At 40.8% G+C, this 16949-nt stretch overlaps 1 protein-coding gene across 4 annotated transcripts in view; it reads right to left on the reverse strand.

Moving 5' to 3' along the window:
* Window positions 1–16949, reverse strand: part of BACH2 (BTB domain and CNC homolog 2) — a 373691-nt gene that overhangs the window by 131971 nt on the left and 224771 nt on the right. The window contains exon 1 of one of the 4 annotated variants that reach the window (XM_055258933.2): window positions 14387–14540. The exons of the other annotated variants lie outside the window; for them this stretch is intronic. The gene's annotated coding sequence lies outside the window, so the exon portion shown is untranslated. Of the gene's footprint in view, window positions 1–14386; window positions 14541–16949 lie in introns of those variants that run through there. 4 annotated transcript variants of the gene reach the window in all.

Below are 16949 nucleotides of genomic sequence, written 5' to 3' on the forward strand. Positions count from 1 at the left end.
TTTAGTTTGGCTGTTGTACGGTGGAAGGTGAGGCTGGGAAGCAGGTTAGAGTCAGACAGCAGAGTGGCTTGAATGCCAGGAAGAGGAGCTGGGATGTTACGCAGTTAGTAGTGAGGTGCTGCTGAAGGATCCTGAGTGGGCCAGTGACACGATCAAACCCCAGGTGGCACTGTGAGTGGTGTGGAGGCAGGAGACACTCATGCAAGGAGGGCAGGAACAAGGTGAGGCATGCCCCTTCCAGGGAGTGGCCACAGCCACAGCAGGAGAGGGCATGTGAGAGAGGATGCAGAGCATGAGCTGGCCACACTGGGAAACACTGAAGGTCAGGAGGGAGAGGGTGGAGCTGAAGTTCACTATGAAATGAGAACACAGACTGACTAGTTGACTCATTGGTTCATTCGGTTAAGCTGCCATTGAGCTTTGTTTGTTATGTGCTCAACACTTCTAAATGGTGGTAATCGGCCGTGCACAAGACATGGTTGCCTCTCCCCAGGTCAGGGAGTGTCACCAAACACACACGTTCTTTCAATGGAGGAAGATAATAGACTATGCATGCAGTGTGGTCACAGTGTATTTATCATTGTAGCTAGTCCCCAGAGTATACCACAGGACTTGACGTATACTAGATGCTCAATAAATGTTTATTAAACTCATTCATTCACTCAACAAATATTTATTAAGCACCCATTCCATGTTGGGCATAGTTCTAGGCACTGGGGATACATCAATGAATATAACAAATATTTCTGAGGTTCCTTGAGATCTCTGTGCATTCAGTTTATACCCAAAGCATAAACAAAATCACTGTACTTATTCTAATTATGTTGTAGAACTGAAGTCCGCATTTCTTTGTATTTTTTCCTCCAGAGTTAAAAGATACTTATTCTGAAAAGTATCAAACATCCCATTATGGAATTAAGTTCAGAGCTTTTAAAAAATTGTGGTATTAATTTTGAGATTGAAATTAAACATGACATGGTACAGAATATAGTCACTCAAGCAACCATTTAGGAAGACCTAATTTGTAAGCTCATCTCAGGCACCACTGAGTATAGTAGTGATGAATCAGAAAATCCCTGTCCTCAAAGATCCTATGACATAATAATAAGGATAAAATAAAGACAAACATATTGCACGGTAACACAATGCTAGGATGCCCAAATATGTCTTGCTTTTTCTTTTCTCCTTGTCCTGCTTAAAAGGCTAGTTAACTTCCACCAGGTATGCCCTTACTCCCTGCTCTACCTAGCTAATAAATTGGCACTTGTCACTTGCTGTCTACATCACAGCTGTTTGCGGATGTCTTAGGTCCTCTGCTAGATGGTGAACTCTGAGGGTGGGGTCTGGCTTTATTCAACCCTGCAGAGGCAGTGTGGGGGATACTAAAGATAGGAACAAAGTATTGTGGAAACCCAGAGGAGTGAAACTCGAAAGCTCAAATATCTTTGCATTGGTTTATGAAAAAAGATTAAATGTAAATGCGTACTTGTGCGCAAGACACAGGTCCAGATCATTTTCTGGTAAAAAGAAGAAAACTGCTTCTTTTTTTAGAGATGTTACAAGTTTCTTTTAAACAGAGTTTGAGAGCTGACGAAACCATGGATAGCAAATGACCTCGAGTGTTATGTGAGATTTTAGAAACAAATAAATGTACTGTGAAAAATAAAGCTAACGTCATTATATTTTACAATAAAAGTCCTTACATCGTTAGCACCTTGGTTTTCAAACTGCTTTTGCATAGGTCTCTTCTCATGTGAATGTCAGGACAATGTGGGGGTGTACACAAGGCAAGCATTTCTCTTCCTGCACCTCCCATGGAGACACTGAGGCCCAGGGCTGCTGGTGAGTCATGAGCTGACCCAAGTGTCAAGAGCCATGCTCTTTCCAGTAGTCAATGGCTCCCAGAGAAACACCATGCTCCATAAGAGGTGGGGAGAAACAGGTTGTTGTTTTTTTTTTGTTTCCTTGGAAGGGGAGAAATTCAGTTTTCTGACCTAAAAATTAGAAATGACTGGAGCGGTAAAGTTATTCTGCTAAATAAAAAGCAACATAGCTAAGTGGGAGAAAAACCAGAAGAAATTCAACATGTTCTAAGGGATGCACCTGGATAGTGTGTGGCTTCCATTCTGACTTTTATATGGACAAGGATAATTAGCATCGCTTTCCTGTAAACTGTATTCAAATTTCCACATGCAGCAATGCTCCCCTGGATTCGCGCTGTAATCATTAAATCACACTTACAGCATGTACCAGTTTACACCCTGCCACTAAGTAAAATACAATTTCCTTTCTTCCTTTGATTATTTTTCCTTCCTTCCTTCTTTCCTTCCCTCTGTCTTTCTGCTTTTACTGTTACTCCCACATTTACTGAAGTAGATCTCATGAGGATTCCTGGGCATCCACAGATGAATGAGCCACAGTTCCTGATGCTCGAGTAGCAGACTAGGATGGGAGGAAGCCTCAAGGCAGGATCCTATCACTCACTTCAGTGTCTGCCCCACAATCCGCTGCCGGGTCTGAGACAAGGACTTGGTTCCTGAACACTGAGTGGATGGATGGAAGGAAGGATGAGATGCCTGTATCTAGATGGCAGTGTTCCAATTTCTGACTCAGTAAAACAGTTGAAATATATCCTCCCCTTCCCGTTGCTTTTTCTGTTTCAGCAACCCCCTTTCAATGAGAAAGGATGAGAACAAGAGAATCAAATTGGCATTCTGAAGCTCTTTATTTAAAGGCACGTATTTAGCAATTTGCTATGTCTGAGTTAATATATGGGTTAAGTTCCCTGTGAATGACACTCTCCTAACTTTAGCAACGTCATAAAGACAATCAGTTGCCGTGTGTCTGGCAAGTTACTGACTACAAGCCCAAGGGATGCAAGAATGGGAAAATGTTAACGTAGAAAAAAAGACTTTAAGCAAATTCAGAGGAAAATGGAAAAGGACTCACCACTCCCTCCCCAAAATGCTACACATAACATTTTGTTTTGAACAAAAAAGTTATGGAGAATATTATTTTAAACTTTGTGCTCATTAGAACAATCCTTTACAGAATGCAGACAAGAAGGCGATTAGGGAAATTAGTGGGAGATAAAGAAGAAAAGAGTTTTAGGAAAAGACGGAAGCAGAGGAGGAAAGAAGAAGAAAAAGCAGAGAAGAAGGCTCCATGCTAAGGTGACAGGGAAGCAGGAGAGGAATGTGAGCATGAGGTCAGGTCTGGGGGCAGGTAAGAGAGAATCTTCCGGCCGGGCGTGGTGGTTCACGCCTGTAATCCCAGCACTTTGGGAGGCTGAGGCAGGCGGATCACGAGGTCAGGAGATCGAGACCATCCAGGCTAACACGGTGAAACCCCGTCTCTACTAAAAATACAAAAAATTAGCCGGGCGTCGTGGTGGGCGCCTGTAGTCCCAGCTACTCGGGAGGCTGAGGCAGGAGAATGGCGTGAACCCGGGAGGTGGAGCTTGCAGCGAGCCGAGATCGTGCCACTGCACTCCAGCCTGGGCGACAGAGCGAGACTTCGTCTCAAAAAAAAAAAAGAGAACCTTCTGAGAACTTGACTGGCAGAGGTGGGTGAGAAAGGACACTCCTCTCCTGTCTTCCTCAGCTCCAGAGGGTGGAATGAGGCTGACAACACGATCATCTACTCTGTGGCAGGTACCCTGCTGGGGGCTTTTATATATAACATTTTATTTAATCATCCAGTTCAAAGCCACCTGCAAGGAAGGAAATTATGTCCATTGTACTGGTGACAAAACTGAATTTAGAGGTTGTCGGTCAAGGAGCAGGGGCTCTGGACAAGCACCCACCTATGGACAGCACATTGCCATCCACAAAGGACTCCTTCTTCTTCCTTAAACCTCAGGCAATTCTGTGAAGTGAACAATATCATTTCCATTTTGCATGGCAAGAAATGCAGGCTTTGAGGGAGCCACTTGCACAGCTAGCAAGAGACCAGGAAGCACATGGACTGGGACTTGATCCAATGCTCCTTCTGTTTCACTAAACAGCCTCCTTGAGGAAGTAGCTGGTTGCCTTCTTTTCACCCCATCTCCAGCTTTATCCTGTAGCCTGTGGCCAGATGAGTGCTGAGTACCAGGCCAAGCAGACACAGCATGGTGGTTGGGGTTGATGTCCCATGGTCGTCTTGACTGTAATTCTGCATGGAGTGAAGACTCTGATTCTTTAAAATCTTAGGGTTATCTGGTTTGTGCTCCTGCACAGTGCAGCAATCTTGTCTACAGCAGCCCCCAAACATGGCCTAAAAAGACAATGACTTTCATTCCAGTAACAGAGGTTCCCTGTTACTAAATGAAGCCACAGGTTCCACAGTGGGCTAGCTGTATCTGGAAGAAAATTCTTGTTTTGAGCCCAAATCTCTTTCCCTATAATTTCTTTTAGTTCTGCTTTTTCTAGAATAACAAATGTCTTTCAGATATCTAAATGCAGCTTTTGTGTCTCTCCTTGTTTTTCTCTTCTCCAGGCTAACCTTTCTCTGTTCCTTCAACCACTGGTTACAAGACAGTCTCTGACACCCTCTCCATTCCTGATGCTGTGTTCATAAAGCACTCAAGTTTGTTTGTTTTCCTTTTCTTTCCTTTGTTTTTTGTTTGTTTTTTTTGGGGGGAAGTCAGAGTCTTGCTCTGTCGCCCATGCTGCAGTGCAATGACATGATCATAGCTCACTGCAGCCTCCAACTCCTGGTCTCAAGCAATCCCACCGCCTTGGCTGCCCAAAGCATTGGAATTACAGGCATGAGCCACCATGTCCAGTTTGTGTTCCTTTTCAAATGTACTGGTATAATACTCCTAATGTGATCTAAGTACTGCAGAGTCTAATGAAATCATGACTCTTCCTTCTGTGGGCATGAGACCTCTTTTGTCACAGTTAGGATAATGTTAACTTTTTCAGCAGCCACTTTGTGGAGGAGAAAGGTAAGTCACCAAGCTCTTACAGTACAGCATAATAAGTTCTGCGAAGGAGGCAGCCAGTGGGCTATGGCATCACAGAGGAGGGACAGCAAATTTTGCCAGAAAGGAACAAAGAAGCCTTCTTGGAGATGACACTTGAAGAACAACTCAAAGCGAGAGTAAACCAGGTGGAGAGAGTGGAAGGTCTTTCCAGGCGGATGGAAAAGATTTTGCAAAGATGAGCTGGTGTGAGAGAACATGGCAGTACAGGCTTTTCTTCCCCATTGCTTCTCTTTTCAATTCCTTTCTCCAGCCTTTCTCTGACTTAGCTTCACTTTTGGATGTTATTTTCAGTTAAGGCTTGGGAAGACCCTTGCATAACACAGGGGTTGGGGTGCCGATCCCCCACACAGTCGAAAATCTACGTATCACTTCTGACTCTTCCAAAACTTAATAGCCGGCTGTTGGCTGAAAGCCTCACCGATAACATAAATAGTCCGTTAACACATATTTTGTATGTTATATGTATTATATACCTGCAATAAAGTGAGCTGGAAAAAACAAAATGTTATTAAGAAAACCATAAGAGAAAATACATTTACTAAGTGAAAGTGGATCATCATAAAGGGCTTCATCCTCACTGTATTCTCATTGAGCAGACTGAGGAGGAGGAGGAAGAGGGATTGGTCTTGCTGTTTCAGGGGTGGCAGAGGCAGAAGGGGTGGAGGAGGTGGAAGGGAGGCAGAAGAGGCAGGTACACTCAGTGTAACTTTTATTGAGAAAAAATCCACGCATATGTGGACCCACGCACTTCAAACCTGTGTTGTTTAAGGGTTAATTGTACTGTTAGCCTGTTTTAAGAAGTATCTGTTGCATGGAGTTGAAGTTCAACTCGTTTACTGTAAGTATTAAGTGGGCATCAAATAGCCAAAGCACTGGCACTGTTACTATAGTAAGTAGTTTTGGGGACTGTTCTCCGTTTTGGAGGTTGTACCTCTACTTGACTGAACTGTTTGATTAGGGTAGAAAAACAAATGGTACCCTAAGTATCAAAAGGCGGCCAAAGGTCACTCAGGGCCACAGGCTGGACCACGGTGCTCCAGGGTCTTTGCCCCGTTATGAGCTGATCTGTTTTTCTCTTCAATGCCTCCAGCCAGCAGTGTTGAAATGAGACATTTTAGGATTTCCAAACTGCTTCTAAGGCTGCTAGTCACAAACTCTTATCAAGGCAGTTTTCTCAGTTTAGATAGCAGACAGGCTCAGAGCCTCACCTTTGCAGGCCAAAGCTTGAGAAACCCTCCACATGAAAATTCACACATCTGTTATTTCTTTTACCTGTCCCTTCTCTGCCTTTAGCTTCTCAGTCATCCAACCCCGCCTCTGTGAAAAGTGCACAATGACTCAAGGCTTTTCTTAGGCCTCTGACAGGTGAACAAAGAAAAACACCTTTCACAAATCCAACCTATCAAGGGATAGAAGAAGAGAGAACAGAGCCTTCAGTAAAGAACCCTAAACATCCCACCAGAAAGTCCCAAACAACCCTGAAAAGTGAGAATAAAACTACCAAAAGCTGACAGAGGGTAACAAGCATTATTTCCAACCCACACTTGTCCTTCTAAAAAAAACCAACCCGCTACTGAAAAAACCCCTGAAATGTATGAAATCTAACATCGTTAACATATTTCCTGTCCTCACATAGCTTATAAAAATGTTTCTGAGCTTTTCCCTGGCTCATTTACAACGATGAGAAGGAGCAAAAAGGAAATGCAACAGATGGTACTGAGGGAGGAGGTACTACCATCCTCGCTCACAGTCATCCATCTTCGCAGTAAGTTATCCCCGCTTGGGCGAGGTTTCAAACGTTTTTCAGATGTGCCAATGGCGTATTCTTGCTCGAGAACAATGAAGATGAGGCTCCTTTAAAAAGCTTCAGGTTAGAAGGCATGTTTACTACTGTCTATTTTTGTTGTTTCTAAAAGAGATCACCTCAGCTTTCCCTCTGAACCTCCCCAAACTGACTCCGCGAGAATCTAATCTGGTACTGATTTAGAGCTGACAGGTGGTACATGCATAATTAAAGATGACCTAACACAGAATGCTCTCATTCCTGGCATATTATCAGACACTTAAGCAAAGCAATTATCAGTAGGCAATCTTTTCTGTCAACAGAGATCGAGATGAAACATTTCTTCAATTAAGAGAATTCTGCAAGGATGCTGTACGTATCCATCTGCAAATACTTGAAAACCTTTAGAGGTTAATACTAAGTCAGCTCAATGAAACACCTCCAGTTAACACATGCTCTCCTCTCCTCCCACTTTTCCTGGGAGGTCACATTTCAAACATCAAAATCAGAACAATTTTAAGGTGCTGCCAGACACCCTGACGTGAGCGGACAAGGAAATCTCTGCATTTTTCTGCCTTGCTGAGGTCTGAAAATATAACAAGTTTTCCTTAAAGGTTCAAAGCAAAAAAGGATAGGGTTCACATTAAAGCAAATTCAATTAAAATTGCCCTTCAAAGCAGGATTATTCCCTCTCCACGCTCCACCCATGTCAGAAGTATTTAGAGAATTATCATCAAGCCTTAAAACTTCGTCTTGAATCTAAGTGATTTAAACGATTTTTTTCTTTCATTTTGAAGAAATCAATATTATTCAAAGAAAAAAGGGACTTGACAAAAACGGAGGAATTTCCCATTTCAGGTGAAGGAGGGAAGAGGTGCCGCATTTCCTGATAGTCCTGTGCTTTTTATAAATTACAGTGCATGCACTTTGTATAAATGAATGCATTTAAGCTTTCCTTAGAACAGAAATTGCTTTAATGTTATAGTGAGACAAGTGATTTTCTTTTCTTTTTTAAAAGGGTAGTTTATAAGTTAATGGTTTTTTGAAGCCCATGTAAAAATTGCCTTCCACAAGACAGAGAACTTCACAATGTTTGTGGTGCATATTTTGCCACATTTCACAAGAGGTCTTATTGTTTAAATTCTTATATCCTTATGTCATATGTGAACAAATGACTTTATTGTTCATTTGAACACGTCTTTATAGGATGTCTGGTGGTAGAGCTAGTGTTGTTGTTTGCATTTTTTCCTCTCAACAAGCCAGAACAAAAGTCTCTTTTTCTGAAGCGCTGGGAACTCAGGGACCATGGCAGTGTGGCAGCAGTTGTCAGTTGGAAACACCATAATGATAATGTAAGTGAAGTGCTCACATTAAGGGGTTGACTTCTGACAAGTCAAGGTCTATAGAAAAGTTTCCGCTACAGCAGACATTATGGTAATGCAAAACAGAAGTACTTAATAGAACAATTAAGAATCATCCAGTACACTATTACTGCAGTAGGGCTCAATTCCTTTCAAGATATGCTTTCCTTGGAAGAGACTCCATTCAGAATATTAGGGGAAAAATATCAGTAGCCTTTGGGGAGAACACAATCAGATGGGAGGTGGAAGCGATGGCGGGATCATTAATGGGAGATTCAGTAGGACTCAAAGCTCAAGTTCATTATATTTCTTAGAACTAAGAATAGCTTCTGAATGAGTACTCACAATTCTCCACAGACCTATTTCTCCTAAGGAGCTCCCCCTTTCTCCCTTTCCAATTTTAATCTAAGAAAAAGAATAGAATGCAGACAGACATGGGTAGGTAAGCAGGAACAAAGGAACCTCCACAGAATGGAAGAGAATCTAAGCTAGTTCCATTTTAGATGTTGTTAAGTCCCTTCGACCAGGATTCAATTTAGAACAACTCAAAAGATACAGTTTGATAGCATGCTACATCAAGAGGACAGGAGAAAGAAAGAAGTCACAGGTGTAATGTTGTGGCAAACAACAAAATGTTATTTCCCAGTGGATGTCATGGGCAAAAAGAACATGTAAGATATAAGGCACATACTATCATTAAAGTAAACAGAATACAAAAAGGAAAGATTTTAGTGAGTTTATGTAGGGAGAGACCCTCATTTCTCACACAGCTCAGAGTCCCTGACTTTTGTAGGACTTCAGTGAATAAAGCAAAGTCTGTAAGCACAGCCTTTCTATGCTGAGGATGCTATATGGCACAAAAACATTTTACATGATGCCTTTTACACTTAGATATTATTTTAGAATCATAAACTAAAAGCGTTTTTAAGGTGGAGGTACCTGGCATAATATAGATGTATCTTCTTGTTAACCAAGGCTTCTCCTGTCCACACTCAAACCTGGCTTTTCAAGTGTGTTGGCTTTACTATTTTATGATTGGATGAATAAAATAAGACAGTAACTATGGCTACAAAATAAATTATGATACCCTGACCCCAACAGAGTATTATTTTGGAAAGAAGAAAAGTCAAATCCAAGATTATTATTATCGTCACTGCGATCTACTGGTGACCCTGTTTCAGAAAACCTGCCATTTGGAAGCCTTGTGGAGACAGTTTTCAGAATCCTATGTATTCTCTCTGTTAACTGATCAGAGATACTTCTCAGGTTTATTTCACTAAGGACAAAGTATGACATATACTTAGGAAAGGATGGATATTGTTTCAGGATCTCTATCCATTCAGGAGAAGACACTTGCTTTTTAGTTAAAAAAGGACTGTGACTAATTCCAGAGCACCTGGTATTGGCTTTTTCAAGAATGAGCATTTGAAGTCAAACTGGAAAATGGTGACTAGCACATCTGCAATGATCTAGATGATGGTAAGAGACGATCCAGAGATGGTAAGAGACAGATAAACCCAAAAAGGGTGGCCTCGCTTTGCTGCAGAGGGATAAAAGACAATAGAAGAAGTGAAAAAAACGATTTTTCTCTACAAGTCCCACTCTAGGAATCACCTTTGTTAACTTTGAGTTCTTTCACAAAATGAAATGTTACGTGACAGTACAATCTGTTTCCCTTAGGGATGGAAGGTGATGAGGGGAGACCAGTGATAGGTGAGATTTAAAGACACATAAAGGAAGGGTGGAAAAGAAATGCATTATGTTACCGAGCGAATGAGGATTAAATCTTCATAATGCATGTGAGATTCTCACACAAAGAAAATAAAACAAGAGCAAGCTTTTACTGAACACCTAATATCACCCAGCTGTGAATAAAAGAAAAAGAATCTCACACTGACCAGTTCATACAAATCAACTAACACTTATTCCCTTATGGTCCATTGTAACCCATACTCCAAGCAGATATGATGTTCTTTCACATGTACACATTTGTAACTTTCTGTAAACTAATTAGCGAAGGAGAATACAAAATAGGCAGGTATAATGGAAACTAGTGAATTCCATCCCTGAAGCTAGTTGTACTGTAATAGCTGCTGCATGATGCCAACAGCCCCCTTTCCCTTTGCTCATTCCGACACAATGCCTTCAGGTCTAAGTAATGTAATTTACTAGAGTGGAATTCCCTCGGTACCCTGTGCAGTACTTGGTGACAGTATCATTTATACTCCACCGTGTCGTGGCCTGACACTGATTCATCAGCCTTCATCCCTCATTCAGAGGAGAGCATGCAATTTCACCTTCCTCCGTGCCCTTCTCTGGTGTGCACGTACACATTCACTCCACTCAGCCTAATTACAAACCTGGGTTAAAATACTCTCATTAGATTTATATTTCTCACTCCAAATGTCAATCTTGTTGAAAATTCCCGTTTTCCGGAGGATTCATCCATTAGCAATAAACTTTAAAGCATTCTGTGACTGAGTGCATTAAACCAGCAATGAGGACATGCACTTAAAATACATCATTAGAGAAAATCTCCATTGCAAATACTTTACACTATTCAACCAAAGGAATAATGAGCCCCGCCTGGCCAATACCCTCAAATTGCACATGAAGGATAAGTTAAAACTGGCAGTTTTGCAGGAAGGAGCACACGGTGTATCCACAGGATTTATTTCAGAATCTGTCATTCCTTATGAAGGTGTGGGAGGGAATCACAGCCAGAGTCTAATTTATCACCTTCTCTCACCTATGATTTTTACAGAAACTTTGGTCTATGGCAAAGCGCAAGAGGGATGGCGAAGATAATGGGGAATATATGAGTGTGTAGAGGGAACAGAAGCTGTATCTGCAATGCCAAGAACTTTGAAAGTCACCTAGAATGATTTGCTCGGCCTGAAAAGCATTCTTCCATTTCGTTAACAGAGAAAAGTGGAGAAAGCAGCATTGTCTGGAGACACTGGAGGAAGCGGGTATCATTTTAATACAAGACAGATTTCCCTGGCAGAGTTGACCTGAGAAATGTCTTTATTCCAGACTGATGGTTCCTAACACAAAAACCAAAAATCTGATGAGAATACTAATATATAAATTATAAGTCACAAGTTGTACCTGGGACAGAGATGGTAGGACAGACTAAGAAAAGGAAAATTTGAAGAGGATTTAAAAACAACCCAGCAAAATACAACAATTGAGAAAACTAAGCCACAACTATTTTATATCTGTCCCATATTTTAATTCCTTAGCTTATAGGTTTAATTCATCACTTCTTGTCAGGTCTCAGGTGAGGCAAAGTTAAGGTACAGTCATAACTTCTCTTTAACTTTGATAAATGAAGAAACAGCATTCTAGGAAAGTCCTGGAGGAGGTTAAAGGGAGACTGATTTGAAGTCTTAGCATCTAATCCTGAAGGCTAACAAAAAAGTTATGTCCACAATTATGACTTTGTATTGTGAAATACACAATATACTTTATAATGCAAAACTTTGGTGGGTGGAAAAGGACTCTAGAAGGACAGATATACATTGTATTAAACAGAAAATAATTTGCAAAGCATAATAAATAAAAACAAAAGCAACAGCAATTGTTTTCTACCTGTCAGCATCTGGTCAATCTGTCAGATTGTTCAGTAACCAGAATTATAACAGATGCAATATTTGCTGTGGGGAATTACACCACCATGGAAGCTATTGCTCCTGAAGTTTTGCCCATTTCCACCTGAAATATTTTTTTAGCCTTACTTGATTACAACATTAGCACTCTCTTTCATAATGTACACCAGCAGGTACTACAATTAACATGCACAGATGTTAGAACTGAAAATCCATGTTTAAATAAAAAACAGGGAGAAGGTAAAAATTACTGAATATGCTCAACACAGCACTAATGTTAAAAGGAAAGAGAGGCTTACACTGTGCTAAGTTAATAGCAAAATAAAAAAAAACAACAATCCCCCAGATGGCATTAGTAACCTAAGAAGAGGCAAACCACTCTATAAATGCCTGTATTCTTCTGAAACACTGAACCAGAGGCTGACCTTTTGTCCATTTAATTCCAAAACTTGTACTCCAAGAATAGAGGAGAACTCCCAAATGCTCTAAAATTCTCCAACACATTTTACGACGCAACTGCACAAATGACAATAACACCAACATCATTTTGTGGAGTGCTGGCTTTGTGCTTTATGTACGTCATCTCACTGAATCCCCACAACCACCCTCTCATTCAGGTAGGCAGTACTACTTCTGCTCCCATTTTCAAATGAAGACGCCCAGGCCTAGGAGAGGTTAACAGACCAAGGTCAACAAGTAGCTAAGCTAAGATCTGATCCGGAGTCTTTTTTTCCTCCTAAAGCTCTCAACTCATTGTAACCACTGTGCCACACTGTCTGCCACAGTTGGGGATGCCAAAGAAAAATGTGATTTGCAGTCTTCATTTTTCAGAGTCTTCTGGAATGACTGCCCTCTTGACTCATCCATTTTACAAAGTGCATCAAACTGAAAGGCTCAGAACACTTGCAGACATTCTCATTCTTTGGAAATGCCACAGCCACTCAGTCAGTGGAACGGGACAGCACCATCAACGGGATCGCGAAGGCACAAATTTCCCTGTGAATGCTGGCGCCGCCTCTCTTTGGTGTTTCTTCTAGCCACAAACGGACACGTTATCACTTACTGTGGTTGCATTCGACTCAGCAGCCTGATGCAGGGGAGTTTTTACTTGGTTAACTGTCCCTCCAACATCTGTGTCTACAGAAGGTACTACAGGGCAGGCGTGTGCTCATCCTTGTGCCTTCTCCCTCCCCCATCCAAACACACACAAAGTTTTCCAATCTCTAGGGCAACACCATTAAGATATCCTTTCCTTGCTGTGCTACGAGTTTACAAGAAAGAACTTTCTAACAATAAGCCAAGAAGATGGATGATGTAAAACCGCATTTCAAATAAGGCAATTTCTTTTTTAAAAAGATTCAACGGTTTCATGCTTCTTTCTTCCTTCCATCAACACAATTTGTTTATGTACGAGTTGGACCTTTCTTCCTTCGGAAGAGAAAAGTGCTGATAAACTATCATGTGTAGAAAAACAACGCAAAAACTTGGTTGCCTTTTGCTATTTAAACAGAGACAAATTATTTCCCAATATACCACTTACCAGACAGATGCAAAGATGTGGGCAAACCAGTCATCAGAATTAACAGAGTGATTTTGCTTGCACTACATATTCTGATTTGTATGACTCTTATTTTTAGCCACGCACAAAGGGCAATAAATGGAAAATCTTATTCTAACCGCTACTTTTTCTGGGCCACCCACACTGCCCCACCTACCACACAACTTCACAAATGTAAAAAACCCAGCCCAGGGTTTGTCCTAACAAGGGATGCAAAGTGGCTAAAATGTGTGACATTTTTTCCAGTTAGTGTTTGTACTTTCATTTTTTTTTTTTCTGTCTCAGGACTTTCAGGGAAAACAATGTTGACTTACCAATGGGCATTTTCAAAGACTCTAAGTTGGTATGTCAGTCAGTGTACAGACAACGTGATCCGCAGGGCACAGGCACCACCCTGCCGTGAACCACATCTCAGCCAATCTTCCGCAAAGAAATGTACCCAAAAACTTTTCTGTAAATTCAGGAAGGTGATCCACACCTTCCACATTTTGTTTTGAAACAATGATGGCATTTTAAAAGTTCTTCAAATTAACAAAAGTGATATCAGAAATATAAACATTTCTAAAACAGAGCGGGCTGTGAGGAGAGATTTTGCCAAACTTAAGTCAGTAGCACTTGACTTATATCTGCTTTTAGTCTGCAGTGGCACCACGCTTACCAAGGCACGGTATCCCCTTGCTATCCCTTTCCTTCTGTGCATTTTTTCTTTCTGTATGCCTTCACCACACTTCTCCACCTGATAACCTGAAGCTTATCAGGCATTAAATCACACATGGTTATCATTGTGGATTGGAGCATCTGATTATTTAGAGATAACCATCTTGATGGCAAATGATAAAAACAAAATTGATGAAGAGGATGTTTGCTAGGGGCACAGAGAACATAGAGATGAGAGTCTATTTTTGATTACTATCTTTCCAGACTTTTAATAAAAAGTTATTACAGTCTCAGGATACCAATTAAAATGCTTGTTCCTCTGAGCCCTCTGCAAACCACAACAGCAAACACATGCAGGTAACAATTAATATTTAAAAGTCTAGTTCAACAAAATCATCAGAATCATTAGGAAACAAAAGGCGTCAACTCTGAGAAAGGCATCTTTACCTGTGTGCCTGCTCATTATCCAGAAACTAGAGGAAATGTTCTTTCATCGTCTGGTAGTTAGCACATGCCCTGCAGAGCTAACACCGTCTTCATGCGCGGTACTCGAGCAGCTCTGATGAGATGTCTCAGAAAATCTTTTTTGGGTGATAGTCCACTATCGTCAGAACTTCTGACTTGTGTTGTAAAAACACAGGCAATTAAGTATTACACAAAGTGGGTCATACGCCACTGAGACAACCACACTGCCCCCAAATCAGACTCAAATGACTGTGCCGTGACAAGGTAGGAGGGGTCTGAACGCAGCGAAAGCAAAACTTTCATGTGGTGAGGAGCATTTTAGTTTTCACTGGTTTAGGTTAGAGAAAGTTAATCTCAATGTCAACTACAAAGCCAACAAACTTTTAGTGTGTTCTTGAATTTATATGACAAATCCTGGCTGTTCATCTAATGGGAAATTCAGATCCAATGTCATAAACAGTCTGAGGGACAGTCTCAGGCTTAAATGACATGCCCATCACTAAACAAGTGAGCACTGTGACTCAGTGAAGGAAGGCGGCCAAATCGAAACTAAAGATAAAGAACCAAATTCTCATTATCCACATTAGCATCTCCTTCTCCAAGGGAGGATCAAAGTACCACTTCCCCACACCTGTACCCAACCAGGGCATTCAACACAATCGCGGATGCTACCCAAACACCCTTCAACTGCTGTAGGAAAAAGGTCAAATGTAGTTACCTGAATTGAGCACATTCATTCATCTGTCACTGAAGAGCCACAGAAATATTAATTCAATACACACTGAGTTCCTATTACATACAAGGACACAGAGGACATGAAGGGATGCTCTCAAAGTCACTGCTTTCAAGGATCTTAAGAGTCCTGTACAGGGGATGATAAAACCTAGATATAACCAATGTCAAAGACAGACTTTTCCCTTTTTTTTTTTAAACAAACAAAATCCCTTCTAGTAGCTAGCTGCTTACTAAATACTTCCTATTCTACTGACATGAAGTTTGTGGATGACAATTCTACATTTCTCCGATGAATCTTTTAACAATTCCTTAAATTTTACCTTGGTTTTCTTTCAGTGCTCAAAGCCCTTCCTAACCTTGGCCAAGCGTTAGGATTCATCCTAACCTGAAGGCCTAGTACTCTCCAAAGGGAAACACAGAGATACCAGCACAACTCAAGGAGCTATAAAATCACACCACAGCAATTGGAAGAGATGAGTCTTTAAAGCGGGATAAAGGATGCAAAGTTAAAGGAAAACTCTGTGTACAGCACAAGAAGGCATATATTTGAATGAAATTCTGTTACCAAAATTATAAAATCAGAATTTGATTGGAGTCCATATTGTTTGGATTGTGCATGGGGAATGGGAAGATCTGGCTAACTCAACCTTTCCCATTTCTGCCAAACTGCCTTATCGTACAGTGATTACTAATTTCTAAATAATTAGAACACAATCAGTTCACCTAACACCAAAACCATCTTGTACATAACGGAATCTTCCTTTATGATTCCTGAGGCCCACTAGGATCTTACAGGGCCACTCAGTATCATTTTGACTGACAGAAGGCAGAAATGAAAATACTGGTTGACAGGAATTTCCACCTGATAAAGATACTGGTGAGTCCACACAGGTATCTGTTCTTATAAAAGCTGATTAATATAATTAGAAGGGAGAAAAAAAAAGCAACAAGGAGATCACTGTCCTATAAGATGACACTTAAAGGCATCATTCCTAAGTGCCACCAGCTTGTAGGATGTAATCAGTCTAGAGCACTGCTTGTAAATTTGGAATTAGTTAATTAGTTGAAAAAAGTCTGGAAAAATACATAAAAGTATGAGTTAACAGGTAGGTTATATTTGGGCAGCCAGATTATAGGTAATTTATCTCTACCTTTATTCAATTTTCTGCTATTTTATAAATTATGTAGAATACATGTATCACTTTGATAATAAGGAAAACAAAGCTACTTCTGTTTAGATAAAAGGAAACAATTATTTTCTGATTCTGGTTCTGTCTAGAAATCAAGAACACTTCATCAATAAGTTTCTGACACTTTCTGTCAAGAAATCAAGGACTCAGCATACTAATCTGAAGTGAACTGATGACAAGTAAGGCACAGAATACAGGAAAAATAATCTAGAAATAACAGATTATAGCTTCTAATTAAGCACCGCAAGGTCTCTCAAAATCTTGCTATCCTGCAAAGCTTTGTAAATACTGTTCTGGGGCAGAAGAGCAGAAGTGCTTTTCCTCCTCATGATGCACAGTCTGTGCAACTTCCAGCTGCCACAAGGCTGCAGGCGCACACTCTTACAAGATCTAGCTAATGGGACATCCTTGGAAAAACATGCTGCAATGCCCTGGGTTAAATCTGGGCTCACAGAGAGGCATCATTTCACTAGTGACAGGTGCATCCAAAAAAGAGCACACAAACCATTTCTTAAAAATCAACAGATTGGAAACTATTAGAATAAATTGATAAACAATTTGTGCTACAACTGATGTCACTGGGCAGGCAGCTTTATAATAAAACAGATTATTTGGAGACT

Source organism: Symphalangus syndactylus, chromosome 2 (genome assembly GCF_028878055.3).
Source record: "Symphalangus syndactylus isolate Jambi chromosome 2, NHGRI_mSymSyn1-v2.1_pri, whole genome shotgun sequence".
Taxonomy (NCBI): Eukaryota; Metazoa; Chordata; class Mammalia; order Primates; family Hylobatidae; genus Symphalangus; species Symphalangus syndactylus.